General features: G+C 40.4%; 1 protein-coding gene across 7 annotated transcripts in view; it reads left to right on the top strand.

Annotated features, from left to right (window-relative positions):
- Ppargc1a (PPARG coactivator 1 alpha) overlaps positions 1-5,961 on the top strand; it is a 657,537-nt gene that overhangs the window by 571,487 nt on the left and 80,089 nt on the right. The window lies entirely within an intron of this gene.

Here is a 5,961-nt window from a genome sequence, read left to right as displayed (position 1 = left end):
GAGAGAGAGAGAGAGAGAGACCCATACTCACAGGAAGAAAATCCTGAAGTTGAATTAGGAAATGAATGATTGACTGACTCCTCTGGTTACTTCAAAGCTGCCCATCTAGGTTAAAGCAAACATTATTCTCGGTTCTACACTGGGCAAACAGTCCTTGTGCCCAGCACCTGGGTGATGTGTGGTAACCTCATACATATGCTGTTTTTATTTGTCCATGGGCATTTGGCTATGTGTGTTGTCATAGACGCATAGCCCAGCAGATGGCTCACCTAGGAATGAGAAGAACCCACAAAGCTGATACAAAGATGAATGTTGTTAAACCAAAGCCAAATTGTTCTTGCACAGTCTCTTGTCCCAGACTTCACATTTTTCTTAAACAAGGTTAATTTGTCCCTATAATTACGTGCCTATTCTTTTAGCAATGAGAACTTTTATTGTGGGTTTAATAAAATGAATTGCCTGTGATATGAAATGATTCTGGAAGGCTTAGTTTTATCTTTTTTCCTTAACCTCTCAGGCCTCCTTTTAAGATTGTGCCCTGTGCAGTTCAGATGGAAGGCAAATCAGGAGACCTCATTTTGCTGTCAAAGATACTGACTTATAAGTAGCCAGGATGAACACAAGGAGAAATTGGAGAGAAAGCCACCGTGAGGTGTCCAGGGATTACTCTTCATAAGGGTACAATTTTTCAAAGCAAAAGTAACTTCTTATCCATGAAGCCATACATTCTGAAATGATGTTAGATGATGCTTGTGTACCTGTTCTTTCTAAAAATGTTAGAGGAATCATATAGTGTTTGACACTAATGCTGCATACACCTGACCTCTCCAACTATTTCTACTGCAAACTATTCATTCATGGTTCACAGACAGATGGATTAATGAATTACCAGATCTCGGGGAAAATATCTTCACCTGACTTTTAAATACAACTCGCTCTTTCCCTGTCCCTTTAGTCTTGTGATTGGTGTTATCACTTCTACAACTTGAGCCTTTGTAGAATTCTCCCCCTCCCCACCCAGAAATACCTTCTTTAAGCATCATCTTCACCTTCCTATTCCTTCTCAACTTCTGTTCACAGGAAGTTATTTAAAGAGGCACAGTACAGCCAGGTTGGTCAGATAGGGATGGGAGGGAAGGCTCAGTAGCCAATTCTTTTGTACCCAGTGACCTTCCTGATGCCAAATGTGCATGATTTCCTCTCTGCTCAGCCTCAAGAATGAGTTGTGTAGGGTTACTTGCTCAATGTGTATAGCTAGCGCTCTGAACTTTGCAGGAAAGCCTTAGAGCTATTTGAAAAGTGCTGGTGCTTGGTGAATACTAAATTACATGTAGGAAATAGTCTACAGTACCAGTTACACTTCATTTTTATTCTTGACACAGACACCTAAATCAGAGAACAGTAACATTTCAGAGATTATGCAAGCAGTTTGGGTATGTTCCAACACCATAATAGGATCAGAATTTTAAGGCCTTTTGTATTATTACCAATACTTGCTTAGTTTCTACTGCAGTGTACTTTGTAGGGAATTACAGCTTTTACTAAAAAGATTAAAATGCTATTATGCAAATGATTGCAGTATGTTATTATGTTTACAAATTAACATCCATGGCTCAACACACAAATTAACTAACTATTCTATCTGTGTTATTAAGGATTTAATAAAGTAACTGTTAATAAAAATGGGTAGCTTGGAACACTTAATAAGAAACAATTGTGATTTAATACACACAACTAGAGTCTGGTGTTTAATGTTCTAGGTGATATAATAGTAAAATCAAGTTGAGCAAAGGCTTTAGAAAAACTACCATTGTGTGAACAGTGGAAATGTTTGCTTGAGATGCTGATGAGCAAGAACAAAATAGCTTCAGGCTCCAATATACAGTGGGCAGCATATCACTACATCTAAGCAGCACACACAAAACATCTTCTATTAAAAAGTATTTCATTGAAATGATAATTGCCCTCTGTTCCATGTCTGATATGTTCCACACTCCTAGAGAATACTTACATTATTCTGAAATGGAGCTCAGAGCACATTTGGCAGTGGCGACTGGGACTTAGCTGCCGAGTATCACTGTGTGATAAAAGAGGGAAAGGCTAGCTTCAGACTAAGATGGCTTTACAAACAGGCTGCAAATTGCTATTCCTGGCTGTTCATGAGAGATCATAAAAGCCAGCAGATAAGAGCCGCCAAAGTCCCTGAGAAATGAATGTGTGTGATTATGTTATCTCTCACTTCAGATTTACTAGATGGACCGACAGCACCTTCCCTTTAGCCCTACAGGAACAGTAGGGAGAGGTACAGATTTTGGATAGTAAACTTTGCTGGGATGGGTTTAAATACTAAAACCATATCGGATATTTTTTTTTTGTATGAAAATGTCCTTCTATAACTCAACACCAAATGCAATGGATTATATGTAATGAAAATTTATATTAAAATGATTCTAAAATATCTTGTTTTGAAGAGACTGGGCTCAGGAGGGACCTAGGATTCCAATATTGGAATCCTCCAATAGGTCTCATGATAAGATATAGGGGGTATTACCTAAAATTAAGTAAGCTAACAGACAAGAGACATGGGAATTACTCAAGAAGGTACCAGGAAACTCAATTTACAGTTACAATATTTTGAATTTATCTCCTCACTCATCAAAGATGAAGATAACTTTAGAGTCTTCCAACAGTTACCTGTTTGGGTTTAACTGCTGAGATTAGTAACTGACCTTCCAAAATGGAAGAGCTAAATGTACTTAGGATATGTACAGGCAGGGAAGCCATCCCAAAGTTGGCGAAGGTTTGTGTAATTTATTTTGTTCCAAATAGCACCTCTGTTGTTGTTGGGAAACTGCTTATGCAAATTTTTGATATCTAGCTTTAGCAAGGTGCCTGGTTCCTTCATTTCCTTCCACATTTGGATAAATTGTGTTGTTCCTCACTATTCCAAATTTGTCCTTGTGGAAGTGAACACTTGCAAATTGTTTGAAGCTTCCTAACAGAGAGAAAGCAAAGGAAGGAAGGGGGAGGAATGCTGACCAAAAACCAGTTTCTGTGACAGCTTATGATTTGATGGTGTGTGGCCTTGTCCTGTTCCCAGGCACCTGATTAAGAAAGGAGTACAATCCTGTTATGCAGGCATTCTGGAAATCTTGCCAACATTCACCTGACATGACCAGGGTTTAAAGTCCTTGAGGTAACTTTATGAAACAGGATGGAATGCTTTGCTTCTGGATATGGGTGACTATATACTCATATTATCTTATTTCATAAAGATGAGGCGGGGACAGGGCAGGCGGGGGGGGAGGGGCAAGGGTCTGGGAGCCTTGCCACAAAAGGGCGGTAAAATAATTAGTCCAGGAGACAAATGTCTTGGACCATGTTTAAACAGAGCTTTAAGGACACAGTGTTCCCAACACTCACATATCTAAATACAAACGGGTGTCAGCTGTTATACAGACCAAAGCGTAACAGTCTGCTTCCACATAGGTCATCCTCAATCCATTTTGGTCCCAGTCACACTGCACATCTGTTTCTGCGAGCTACAGCTTCTTAAGGTGGCATTTGGACTTCATAAGAGTACAAACAACCGAGCTATAAATTGCCACTGCTGGAGTTATTTTGAATAAGTGTATACTGTTTCATATTTATAATGGTGAGGCTCCATAATAGTCCTGGTGAATATATAACACCCATCAGTTCAACAAGCATGAAATTGTATGTTGTCAACTTGTCTCATAAATAGAGTCATCTTCTGGCTTGCGGTAATGTCAAACTAATATTCCCTCCCCTCCCCCAGAACTGTCAAGAGGGTCACAAAAATTAAGGTTAAAATTAAGAAAAGAAGGGGAAAAAAATTAAGCAAGAAAGTAAGAGAAAGCAAAGGAGGTGGTGCTTCCTTTAAGCAGGTCTTGTAAAGCTGAATTTCCTGCTGTTACCTTCCTGGTTAACTCTCTCTCTCTCCCAAGAAGCTGTCTTTCCTTAAATGAACGCTAACTGGTTAATTGAATGTGTTTTCTCAGTCATCCAGTGATGCCATTTCTACCTAGACTTTGCAGGGTGGATACATGGTGCAGGTCTTGCTGAGTTGTGCATTTGTGAGCATTTTTTTAAGGTTTTTTTTTTTTTTAAATTCTATTCTTGTGATGAAAATCAGTGCTAATTGTTACACAACCCTCTAACTGCTCTGCCAAGCTTTCTGCTAGCCTTTGCACCCCTGTTAGCTCTTAATTCATTATCAGAGCAATGGGAAGAAGCGACAAGAGGACACTTGGTTCAAACTTTTCTGAGTCAGAAAATAAAGAGAGAGAGAGAGAGAGAGAGAGAGAGAGAGAGAGAGAGAGAGAGAGAGAGCGAGAGAGAGAGAGAGAGAGAGAGAGAGAGAGAGAGAGAGAGAGAGAGAGAGAGCGAGAGAGAGCGAGAGAGAGAGAGAGAGAGAGAGAGAGAGAGAGAGAGAGAGAGAGAGAGAGAGAGAGAGCAAAGAAATGATTGTACCAAATTTGCAACTTGCTGTAAGGAAAAAAGACGAATGAAAGCACTTGCTGGCAGCTAGGGAGCAACTCAGAGACTGGTTTTCACAGTGGTTGAAATTTCTGCACCAGAGGCATGAGGAGAAACCAGTGCGAGTCTTTTGCTGCTTTTGAGAAATTCTTAGATGTGTTCAACACTCCCTATCTTTCTTCAAATGGCCCGGAGACAAGAAAGCATTTGCAGCCTATATCTGTAATCATTTTGACTTAGCCAGTTAAGTTGCTAACTTTAAGACCTCAGGACACTGTCTTGTCTTAAATCAAACACTATGCAGATATTACTGAGGCTTATGGCTAACCCTGTTCTCTTCATCGCGGGTTGTCGGCGAGATGGATGGTCATGTCTTATTGTGGGAGAAACGATTTGCTGGTCAAAGCTCTTGGTCTCATTTTTGCATTTCTCTGTTCTTGTAGGTTAGGAAGTTCACCCATTCCTTCACTGATTTATGTATCCATTCACCAGAAAATAATTATTATCATTCTGTAGCATGTTGAGCTACTTGTCGATTTCTAGTGAGAACAGTGGCTTTGAGCAGACATGTCCCCTGTCCCCGAGGAAGCTCTTGGTGACTGATGAGAACAGGCTTCTAATGCTGAGGGGGGTAAACATTGTACTAAAAGGAGCACAGCACTCCGCTAAAGGGAGCACAGCCAGGGCTTATTTCACCCTAGTATATTACCCATCAAAACGATGCACTCTGCTCTTCTTTCTCTTTCAAAAATACCTCCAACTTGAGGTGTTCATTGTTGTCTTTTCTGGAAACAACTTCCCTCAGTTATAGGACCTTTCGCTCTCCCTCTCTGATAGGAGCTGAGAGATAGGATCGAAAACCTCTAAGGCAGAGGCTCAGAATTTTGAAAGTAGGAGACTTAAAATAGGCAAATCAGGAAACTCATTTGGTAGAATAAGAGTTTTCTCACTGTAAGTGTTGAGGGAAATCAAGAGGAAGCCAGTCTAAAGGAAAACAGCCCCTCTGTCAGCAGGGAGCTCTTGCACACTGCCTCTGGCAATGTGTATTGGGGTTACCATGGACCAAAACCATTTTGTACCATTTTAGGCTTGGTGACCTTTCTCTCTGAGAATGATATTTCAGTCCAATTGGAAAGGCCAGCATGCTTTTGGCTGGTAAGAAGCACCCTATATGGGTGACATTGCTCTCTCTGAGCAAACTGTCTCTAACCCCCTGTCTCTAACTGTCATCTCATTACCTTCTTTGGTAGAGCAACTGATGGACTGTCCTTTCCCTTTGGTGAGACACCACAGGAAGAATGTCCCATATCCCTCCACTCTCCTCTCTGGAAAAACCAACTATTATTTCCTTAACAGCATTATTCAGTTAGATCCTATTCAGATTTCTATAATGTTCTGACTTAAATCTCTTCTCCCTGGTTCTCTTTGAGAAGTCTATTTCTCCAGTTGAACAGCTTTTTT

The sequence above is a fragment of the Mastomys coucha genome, unplaced genomic scaffold (assembly GCF_008632895.1).
Source record: "Mastomys coucha isolate ucsf_1 unplaced genomic scaffold, UCSF_Mcou_1 pScaffold22, whole genome shotgun sequence".
NCBI lineage: Eukaryota > Metazoa > Chordata > Mammalia > Rodentia > Muridae > Mastomys > Mastomys coucha.
The sequence above is the reverse complement of the archived record's forward strand: the minus strand, read 5'-3'. Positions and strand labels throughout refer to the sequence as shown.